This window comes from Rhea pennata, chromosome Z (genome assembly GCF_028389875.1).
Source record: "Rhea pennata isolate bPtePen1 chromosome Z, bPtePen1.pri, whole genome shotgun sequence".
Lineage (NCBI taxonomy): Eukaryota > Metazoa > Chordata > Aves > Rheiformes > Rheidae > Rhea > Rhea pennata.
Genome location: NC_084702.1, coordinates 31,581,870 through 31,594,253, shown reverse-complemented (window position 1 = coordinate 31,594,253; position 12,384 = coordinate 31,581,870).

Here is a 12,384-nt window from a genome sequence, read left to right as displayed (position 1 = left end):
AAAGAGAATAAGTGAAGTAAAGGTTGTTGCTGCCCCCTTCTATCGCATATCAGGCTTGGAGCATTTGGCTAGCAGCCCATAAACTGTGCAAAACACAGCTTTTTCTTGGAAGTCAGAGAATTAAACCAATATTATGTCTCAGTCTAAAATGAAACTACAAATAATGCTAGGTAGGAATTATAAACTATACTGTTAAAGACATTCACTCCTGCTTTGTCTTAAGAAGGAAAAGTACAGGCCCATTTTATATTAATGTGAGAAGAGCTATGAAAAAATAAATGTGAAGGTAGTAGTAACTACAAAGAAGATTGTAATCACAGTTCTTCATGATTTATATTACGTAATTCCACTGACTTCAGTTGAACAATCTCAGCTCTTCACCACACCAGAAAAGAAATTAAACATTTATGTGGATAATTAGAATGTGAGCTATAGGGCATAAGTCACTACTAAGTGGTGGAGACAGGAGGCAGCATCTCCTGTGGGAAGTCTATTTGCTCGTATCATATTCTTTAACCTGGACCATTATGTCTTGACCATTATCAAGGTCAGGACTCCATGAAACACTGGGTTGGCTCCATAAGTCAAGACTTAGGTCCCCACATCCTAATTTGGCTGAAGCAGACTTTTATCCCATCTATGTATTTTAAAACGTCACTACCTTAAAACAACAACAACAAAAAAAACCCCTCACCATTACCCTTTCAGAAAGTGTCAGATATTTCTAATTTCTCATGATTTTCCTTTCAGTCATGAACAAAACACTAATTACAAACAGCAAAGAAAATAAAAGTTCACAACCCTGAAACACTAGTTTTTCAAGAGAAATTCGTATTCTTAAAGATTGTGGCTAATGGGAAAAAGCTCCTAACTACATCAGAGTATTCAGTGATACCCTGAAATGAAATCAACTTTGTTTATTAACTTTCTATAAAACAATTAACATACGCATCTTTAAGCTGTTAAGAAAGTAAGAGGAGGTTTTCACTGAAAGAAAAACTGTAAGTCCCCCAAAATTATTATCCAAAATCAGAAATTACAAAATAGATGATAAGAAAAGAAAAAATCAAGAACAATCACCTAATTTACTGAGGCAGTAATCCATGCATATATTGGAATATATTTTGTACCTATAACTGTACTTGAGAAACTGCCAGAAAATAGAAGTCATTGCCACAATAATTAACAGAACATAACAATATCTGCTTTTTCTATCAGATTTTTAATAATGTTTGCCAATGACTGTTCAAGGAATTAAATTAGTTATGTGGCAAAACACATGCATCAAATGTTAAACGCCTTTGGGAGTTTCAAGTACACCTCTTCTCAAAGTATGTGAAAGAGGAAATCCTGAGGCAACTGCAACACATAAATACTGTAGAAGCATATTAAAAAACTACCTGGAGTGATTCAAATACCTATAACATTTTTTGTGCTGGGAAGTATGCAGTAACCCTTGGATGGAGGTTTTCAGAAAAGCAACTGTGTGTAAATATCCAGTGGAGACTCATTTGAGATTGAGGGTTGAGGAACTAGAAAGAACAAGAAAAGATATTTTTTTTTTCCCCACTATTTGTCAGAGATTGGTGTCAGGGATTGTTGTACAAGTGCTTTCTGTGATAATTTAATTTTCATCCACACGTCTATGCCAAGTCAATATCTCTTTTTTATTAGGTACATCACCCTACTTCACTATTTGCTGACTTTTTCCTATGACTCATACACAGGCCATATACCTTCATTATCAAAGTCCTTCATAGCCTTCAAAGCTGTTCTCACTCTATCTGCCGTACATACGTACTTACAACTTACTCGTTTCACTTTATATAGCCTAGGATATTGGCCAGATATATTTTTGTTTATTTGAAAATCAAAATTTTCACTATGCTGCCCTCACTGCTTTCAAGGAGCTCGTTATAAGGAAGTATAAAAATGCCTCAGTATACTCTTGAATACATTGCTGCTTAAAAATCATATCCACCAATATTTAGGCTTTTGAGATGCCAAGACCATTTCAATATATGCTCACTGTTTCTTTATAAGCTTCCCTCTGTATGATGGAGCAATGTCTTGATCTCTAATTAGAGTACCCAGAGTCTATAAGTAACAATATGAATAGTTATTGGTCTCATGATATTTATAGTTCTGCTATTTTTAAGAACAGTAAACTAGTTCTCTCAACTGTACTTCACTTCATACAGCCAAGATAGTAACTACTAACTGAAAAGCACCCAACACTGCAGTAGCAATTTAAACTGATTCATATCCCTTAAATTCTTGCATTTAACATGGGTGTGGGGAGAAAAAAAAAATATAAAGAAGCAGCAAATAAAAAAAGTGTCCAACTAAAAGCCTGGTCTGCAGTTCAGGTAATCTTAGAACTTTTACCTCCATTGTCTCCTTTCTCATTTGATTTCAGGCCGCATTTTGCATGCACAATGATTGCCAGATGAGACTAATACAACAGAATATCTTGAAGAGATAATAACACCAGACTGTGACCAGCTGGCAGTACCTTTAATTTCAGTCATAGGGAGAAAGAAGTAAAACAATAAAAGAGCAAATAAAAGAGCTTCTTTTTAATCCTAGAGTTCAAAGAACACAACTGTCCTGAAATCTCTTAGAAATACTGGCTTCTTCACTAGGTTTAGATTCAGTGTCTATTTCTATTATCTTTCCTTGGAAAACATAATAATATATAGCTGTTTTTATAGGTAATTGAATTATTTCACTATTCAGATCAGTAAACATGGTCAGTTTAGTCAGACACATATTTATTTTTAGCCAGGCTCCGTATGCACTCATTGTCTGTGTTTGCTTCTTTCTGCCAATTTTAGTTTAAGAATGGTCAAAACCAAAAAGCGCAAAATCCTTTCAGTTCTCTTACAGAATTTCTGTTACTCTGTTTCTTTTCTTTTCTTCCTAAATGTATTTCATTTGTAGCCTGGTTTCCATTCTCACTCCTGAATACCTGGAGTATCTGTTGCAGATTTATTATTTTGCAGAGGCATTCTAGCCCATTCTGCCTCTATTGCTTATAATCTCCAAGAGGTGCCAGCACACTCAGCCCATGCAGGCAGCCTAATGCATTTGCAGATGGAGCAGTGCACCTTGAACCAAACAGAAGATTGACTGTTCCACTATTTTCTATGTGCTGAAAACTTCAGCACATCCAGAAAGGGGAAAAAAAAAAAAAAAAAAAAAAAAATCTAGGTTTAATGCCAAAACTGTGGATGTTGTCCAAGGCAAACGTAAGCATTTGATTACACATGTAAAAATGATTGCATCTTTTTAGTGACATTTCTTTAACAAGTTTGACAACTGGTATGCTTTCACTTCCATTTCCAGCAAATCGTAACATTTTGCTACTTCTCCATGTTTCTCCAGTGTATTTGTTATATCCATCTGTGCCTACTTTGCTAAATGCTATTTGTGAAATGAAATCTTCTTGTTACATACAGTATACACAATGTATGCATAGTACACTATATATAAAAATGTCTATAATGCGTATATCTAGTACAATACAGATGGGTGTGGCTGCAGAAATGGAAAAAGCATTCAATCTTTTCACATTTATCCCTATTGCTGGATCTTTCTAATGAGTAACACTACATGTTCCAGAGCAGTTTTACTTCCATATTTATTGTGAGTTCTGTCCCAGTACTCTACCTACATAACAAAAACAGAAGACATTCTTAGATTTCTGAGTCACTCATTTACATTACAGGTAAGCAAAACAACCATATAAACTAACAGCTTAGTGCCTGTCAGCTGATACACAGTAAAAGCATTTGCTTAAGGATTAAATGTTTTGGATAAAGGCTAAACTAACTACGGCTATGACAGGCAACAGCATGCACTTACAATGTTAGTTCACACACTTAACTCATGTTACCACAGCTAAGAAATTACTATGTTTGAGTCCATATGTAACAATGTCATAATGTAACTCAAATATGCTTTTGAGGTTTTGGAAAAGGTTTGCATTTCTTATACCACAGATGAACTTTCACAAACTGTTATCTATTGTTATAATTATAGTAAGACTGTGATTAGTCTGTCCACTTTTTATCTAGACATTTTTTATAACAGACAAGAAGAATAAGCCACAGATAGAGCAGTATTAAATTGCTCTGTCTAGGAGAAACAGCTCCCTTTTTATGCAGTGCGAACATATGCGTAAGAAATATGGAGAAATGGAGATTTGATATCATCTCTGCCATAGGAACAAGCATTCCTAAAAGAGATTAAAATCTAATGATGTAATTGATATGCAAATCTGCTAAAGCTAGTGGGGGGAAAATGCCTGGAAGATATTAACTGTATATGGGTAACATAAATAAACATGCAGTGCCATCTTTGCTGTAATTTTTTTTATAAATGAAATTTGAAGGGGGAAAAAAAAGCCAATCCTGAAATTGCAAAATGCTCCTTAAAATCTGTTGCATTAATGTGTGTTCTTGTCTGGATTCATTTGAAAAACTTCCTCCTTGGCAGAGGTCAAGGAGTGAACAATACCCCAGAAGTCTTATCTAAATTGAGTATTAGCTTCATTTTTATGAAGTCAGTGTGTTACTTTCTGTTAGCTCAGTGTGAAGAATAGTGTTAATCTTTCTAGTCCTCTTATCAGATATCAGCAAGACAGTGTCATCAGCATACAAGTAAATAAAAGATTTATCAAAGCCAAAAGAGAGGAATTATATGCAGACTCAAGGAAAGAGAATAAACATTTAAACAACTACAACACTAATTGTGGCATTTGAAAAACAAATTCATCTGTAGTTTCAAATGGTTCCCTCTTTTTCTTAAAAGAAGATTGCAGTCACAATGATGCTAGGTTGTTAAATACCAAACACAGAGACCTGCCTTAGCAGATATCATGATGAACTTGTGTATATATATATGCATATATATATATATATATATATATATATGCATATATTATATAATATATATATATGACAACTGGTGTGTGTGTGTATATATATAATATATGTATATGTATATAATGGTCTCTGAGTGGAATGTCAGTGTTTTATTTCAGCCTGTTATCTGAGAAGGAAAATATTTCATTTGTAAAATGAGACAATTAGAAAGTCATCTCTATATGAGCAAGGACCATTAAGTAAAAGTGATTGAAAGAATGGACAAAAATCCAGCTGAGAATCTTACCTGTAATAGACAGTCAAAATCTATTATGAAATAGATATATCCAAGCCAATTAAAAGATGGATTTCTTATCCTGTGACTACTATAGACCTTTCCTTCATAATAAGATTTTGACCTCTGACAGTCATTAGTAAGACTGAAAAAAAAATTATTGTCATTCCAACCCACCTTAACTTCTCTAGCTGTATAGGAAAAAAAGAAAGAAAATCCAACCATACTAGTGATTTTATCCCCATGGATAAAATACTGTAGATTTAAAGAAACATTATTATTATTCAGACTTTAATAAAAGTACAGAATGAATAATAAATAATGTATCATTATTTGAGACTGTCAGAGAACACGAGTCATTCAAGGAAATCCATTAGCAATTCCAAATATATTGTATCTGCCCTCTATCAATACTATGCCTTTCATTTTGGAGACAGTAAATCACTGCATGATTTTATCAGTCTATCACCAAGATTTACAGAGGAAAAATATCTTCTAAATGTTCCAGAAAGAAGATTACAGAAACATGAATTACATAGGAATTTTGATGAAATAGTGCATTCATAAATACCACTGCTAATGTGGCAGTTCCCAAGTGAATGCTTCATTTCAAGGAGAAAACCCCACTTGATTCTGTTTTAAGATAATACTGACAATTATTAATTTAGTACTGCCCCAAATCTTACCAAATATGAGAGAAAGTTACTCTTCCTCTATTAGAGAAGTATCATACAGATGTGCAAATACCTTTATCCATTACTTTGAGACATTTATTTAACTTTTGGAAATGTAAGTAATCCATAGGTCACCTGAAGATACTGCTAGGTAACTGGAAATAGCTGCTTGTGCTTTGTTGATATATGGAACACACCTTTTGCTCACAGAATTTTATATCAAAGAAGTCAATCCTGCCGATAGGATAGCACCACTAATTTGTGCTTTATAGGACTACAGACTCACTCTGTTCTCTAAAAATGTGATTGCTGACTGCAGTCGAAAGAAACAACTGTTGGAAAATGAGGTTGGGTATACTGCTTTAAATTTCTTCAGAATTTCAGCTAGCACACAGCTAAATCTAGAGCAGAAACAGATGTTATTCAAATTGGTTTACAGAGATCATTCAAAAATTTACCTGGGGAGTAAATGAAAATTACTGTAGGATCTGGCATTCTATTTTTATGGAAAAGGAAAGCTGGTCAATGAGCTTTAAGCAAGGCATGTTGCATACTAATAAGATCTCTTCTAAGACACTTCCACTTCGAACCCTCAGGGTCCAGGAGAGGACCAATTCTCTGGAAATACAGTAGGCAACTTTTTTTAATAAACCCATATGAAGCAGATTTCTTTTAGCGTAATGAAACATATCTGTATCCTTTAGAAAAAATATAGGTCACAATGAGATTTATGGTATAATCCAGCAAGACAAGTACTGAACTGAGTTTATCACTGCTTCCTGTGTGATCTATTCATTCTACTCTTGCATGGCACCTAACTAGAAAACATATGGACATTTACTGTAGGCAGTCGTATTGCTGCTGCTATGAAAGATAAAGTTCAATTTTAAACTTATTTTCCAGTAAGAGCCCATCCCAGGGGATGTAACATGAGAAATAGTGTAAAAGTAGTTAAGTCAATACAAGCTTGACTCCGTTGCTCTTGCCATCTGTTAATCATAGACCTTTCTGCAGCTGTTTTGCACTCTTCTATTGACTAAAAGATATTAATATTGCTTGACAACTGCCTGGTGTATGAAATAAATGGTTATCTCATTTTTTGCCTAACAGCTGCTGATTCATCCATGCTAACATATTTATGGAACATCCATCATGTATTTAAAAGGTGGACAGCTTCCATTGTACATTTCGTGGGAGAATATTGGACAGTGAAGAGAGACAGCCAGTAGAAGTTAACAATATGGCTATACAAATAACTCACAGCTTTAATATACTATGCATCAATCACATTGCGACCATGACTTTTTCTCTGCCTAAAGAGCCCTGCAGGTGAGTAGATAAGACCCCTTTCCAAAATACAACCTGAATAAGAATCAGTTTCCTAGGTTTATAGGAAAACTACTAGTTTATACAACTATATGCAGATGTATTTGCACTTTAAAAGCTTCTCCTCATTTTCTGTGCTGGATGGAAAAGCAATGTACAAGCAAAAGTTAAAAGAATTAAAGAGTTAAAGAAAAGGAGTTATTCAAAAAATGATTTGCTGCAGATCAATGGAAGTTAAGTTAAGTTATAGTTAAGTTAAGTTATACATGCATGCAACCAAACAATGTTTAAGAATAAATGTGAGCACAAAAAAAAAAAAAAAAAAAAAAAAAAAAAAAAAAAAAAACACTTAAATGTACTCAAAGTAAAAGTAAACAGGTAAAAGTAAACAGACTTTTCATTTTAGTTCACATAGAATGTTTTCCCCCATACATTTTCCTAACATTTTTTTTCAAATTACAACATTGAAAAAGAATCTCTTCTCCTATCCTTTGTCTCCTTTCATCACTCAACATAGTAAAACAAATTTAAATCCAGTACTGTTTTTTCTCATAAAGGGTTTTCTTTTCCTTTTTCCTTCACAGTTTTGGGATTTAGTCGTTTTTCCCTTCCTTCTGTAACCAAGAATTTTTCCTTTGGTTACTTTTCAAAATTTACTTAAGCAACATTTGAAGTCTGAGAAGTTGCAGATCAATAAAAGAAAAATAAAGAAGGAAAAATAGCCCTTAGCATAAACTCTTCCATTGTAATTAACAACCAGTTGCTAAGAGGAGAATAAAAAAAAAAAACAAATCTTACAAATTTATTGTTCAAATTTTCATTTAAAAAACAGCTTTTCATCTATTGAAAATAAAATTGCTCTGAAATAAATTCTTCCAAAGGATTCTTTATATTTGTAAGTCACCCCTCAGACTTTACTTTATAATGCTTTTGGAATGATCAATGAAGACTAATTTGTACCAAAGAAGTCTTGTTGTCCCAGCACCTACCTTAACTCTGACTGCGTCTCTGCATCTGCAATAAGAACTTCAGAATAAATTGCAAGTAAGGTTCAGTGGATTTGTATAAAATAAATATGTCAAATATTATATTCCTCATCTCAAGTTCAATTATATTTCAGCCTCTGTATATTTTTTAGTCCTCTGTACTCCTTATGCTTACTAAATACTACCATGAGTTAAAAGTTCAAGAAATATATAGTAGCTTCCTTCCCCTGCCCCCAGGTTTTGACAATAGAAAGTAAAAACTGTCTTTTCTTCACAAGTTTATGTTAATAAATCTGAAATCTATGGAAATGAATCTAAATACCTTAGAGGATTTGAACTCTTAAGAGTAGCTAAGTTCTCTCAAAATGTGATATAATAGCTGTAGAGAATCCATGTTTCAGCAACAAACTACACTACACAAACTAAACTACACTACATTAAATGAAAATGTTTCCAAACTATATAGCTATCACTCCAGATATTAGCAATATTTTTCACAGTCACAGCTTCAGAAGTTCAGATTAAGGTTTTAAAGACTTAAATACACACATTTATATTCATCTGTGTGGAACAAATTATGTTCAAATGGCAAAAATGATAATCTATTTTCAAGTTCTGATAAAGAAAAGGTCAAAATGAAGTGGGACAGCTGTTCTTATAAAGTTTCAAAATTGGTAGAAGTCATGCAAAGACATTCAAAGTCTGCTAGTCAAAAAAAGTTTGAGATCTTTTCTGAGAAGTGGTTAATATTATCATCAATGTTATAGCTGACCAGTTGGAATATAAAAAAGTCCTGAACTAACTTAACAGCCTTAACTTCAGATCAGATCCTAAATTTTAACTCATACTGCATTTTAAACCTTGCCTTTACAGCTAAACTCTGTAGTTACCAAAATAGTATACAATATTACGAAAGACCTATTTGAATATGGAGAAAGAAAATTCTGTGAGGAAAGAAAATCAGGGCTCTTACACAACGTTTGCCACTGAAGATTCTCAGTGGTCACAATTTTGACAGTTGAGGTATCACTGCAATCAGACACACACAGACTTCTAGGTGGCCATGTTTCAGATCAGCTCTATTAAACTGGGCTCAGCCTCCTGTCTGGGCAAGATTGCTTTCTTCATCATCCCAGTGCTTTCTCTGTTGACACTATTTCTCCCACACATCTGAAGCCATGCTGCACAGGAATGTTACCAGTTAGGGAACAGCATAAACTGCAGTAGAAAGGACAATGCTGGGAACAGCTGTGTAGAAATTAACAGTTTCACCTCAATTGTCAGATAAAATTTCAATGGCTGTTATTTTTGATGTCAGTGTTATACTGACTGAATATGTCACAGGTCAAATATTTAGGCTCTTCATGTTACATCACTACACTAACAGTACAGAATATATATATATATATATATATATATATATATATATATACACACACACATATATATATATATATATATGTATGTAAAAGAAAGAAAGCAACCTAAACAAAAAATAAAGATGAGCATATGGTCATAACACTAATTAAACAGTTATAAAAGATGTATTTTAATGCACTGCTTTAAACATTATCCAGGTATATTTTTTCCTAACCTCTAATATAGCTTGAGCTGCTTCATGCCACAGTATTGCTAGTTCATTCACATTGAGTTGGATCTTACTTATCTGGAAGAAAACTTTCAGTAAGTAATGAGTATGAATACGAAAACAAAGAAGAATTAACTATTAGAAAATGTGATTTTTTTCTGAACATTCCTGTAGTATTATAGGTCTATCTTGCCGGAAATTCCAATTTGATGGAATACTTAAAAAAAATGCCCCGGAACAAATTGCCAAGAGAGTCTATGGAGTCTCCATCCTTGCAGATATTCAAAACACACCTGGATGAAATCCTGTGCAACATGCTTTAGGTGACTTTGCTTGAGCAGGAGGATTGGACAAGATGATCTCCAGAGGTCTTCTAACCTCAACCATCCTGCAATTCTGTGAAAAAAAATTAAGATTCTGCTCAGCTAGGGTTATTAAAGCTGCCATCATTCATATTGTTAAGAGTGTGACAGTAAAAAATCATTTATATTTTATATATATTATATAAATATATATGTATATAAATTGGTTCTATTTCTTTAATTTTCCCTTGCTGTTTTATCTAGAGCCTCAGCTAAATTCTGTTGCATAGTACAATTGCTCTAAAAGAACTTTTCTTTATGAAGTTGGATGAATTTATCCATGTGGTTTATAATGCTCTTCTGTGCTCTCAGGATAATAAAGACTCATATATGCTTAAGTAATTATTGGGTTTGGTTTTATTTCTTACAAAAAGCAATGTGGCAATAGAACCTTGTTATGATATTATCTGGTGAAGCACCTCTGTGACATTTGTGAACTGTAACCAACTGAATACTTTGTAGAGATTAATGTAGTAACAACTTCTCTATTTTTCTTCACTTGTATGAATAATTAGAGCGATGCTTTTAAAACAATTGCCTGAATTCACTATGTTATTATATTAATACAAGTCTAATACTGAGTCTACTGACTTTAGAAATATAAGGCCCTGATTAGTGAGCTCCAAACTGTTATATTTCAGAACACATTTGCAAATTTTAATCACAGATGTTCTTTGTTGAGTTGGTAACCCATTATTCCTTTCTGTAAACATTAATGTAATTCACAATAAAACACTCTCTACTTGAGATACCTCAGGTGGTCTTCCAGCCTTGCCTTGATGTATAGAAGGAAAAAAAGCGTCTATACAATCTGAGTTCTCCTGCAAGAGCTGTCATCTCTGTGTCTACTTGAGATACTGTTAGTGTTTCTTAAACTTGTAATTGTGTAATATTTAGGTATAGTAGAACTGGACACTGTAGGATTATATAAGATAAATAGCTGAAAATGAGTTAGCTGATTTTCAGCCTCATGTCAGTCTGTTATACTTTGTGAAATTTGTTCAGTTGTACAAGGAGGGTCAAATGAACATGAAACATAAAGCTAAGTGACATCCATGCCCTGAAGGCAGCATAGTTCATAATTCCACTCTTACTCTCCTAAATTGCTTTGGTAATCATTCAACATAAGCTATATTTTCAATTTTGGGGATGCTTTTGTTGTAAAAGGATCAATAACAACAACAGCAACAAAACAAAAAAATATGAAAGGAAGTAGTTAAATGGCAATCTGACGATGCTTCAAAATATGTCCTTCCCACAATTTGACTCTGAAGGCCTTGCGGAATTTACTGTAAGATCTCTCTGGATATACAGATACTGGATATACAGTAAAATTCACAACTCCAAGTATCTAGGCTCTCTATAAAATGAAACACAAAAGAACCCTAAAAGCCAGCATAATTTGGGCAGCTAGCCAGGAAAACTAGCTTCAAAATGAGCATACATTTGTACTCAACTCCTAGGGATTTAAATACATAGCTCTAGACTGAAGATAAAAGAAATCTGTATTTTATATTCACAGTTGTGAACACTGCAACAGAAGGTTATCTTCTTTTTGCTGCAGCCTACAAATATGGGGAACTGAGGATAAAAATCTCCACACATTATGGTTCACTCAAACATCATGTAAATAAGTTGAATGTTTGGGTTTCTTATTACTCATAATCACTTGATTATTGGAAGTTATTGGGTAGAATCTAGTCACATATTTAAGCAAATAATTGCTGAGTTATGAATTAGAACTTCTCCCTTCTCCATTTAAAATTTCTTATTGAAGTCAATCTCATTCTCTTGTCCAATGGAAAATAATAAATTATGGAAAATTCAATGGACGGGACTCAAACACCATTCACTACACACTTAGTAATACACTCTTTTTTTCAAATCTTCCAGACCAATGCTAGGTATAGCATACACTTCACATATGAGTTTCTCTTTTAAGACTGTGTTTAAGTTTTGAAGTAAGGTTTAAGACTTTAAGAGTCATTACTAATGCTACCATTTAGAAATCCCGTATTAAAAACCCTTAAAGGCCACATAGGTCTTGCTTATTTAGGAAACTGTTCTCTTCTCCTTTTTAAGGTTAGTATTCAGACAATTGTGGTGTCACATCCCAGAAAATAGTTTAAAAAAAAATAATAAGTCTGTGTAAAACAGTTTGAGAGGAATGTGTATAATACAAAATAATGTAACTTGGAACTGTAACAGAAATTATGGTTTACTTTCTTTGCTATGTCTCTTATACCTCTTTTCTCTTACCATTCCACCATTTCTCAGGAGTGTAT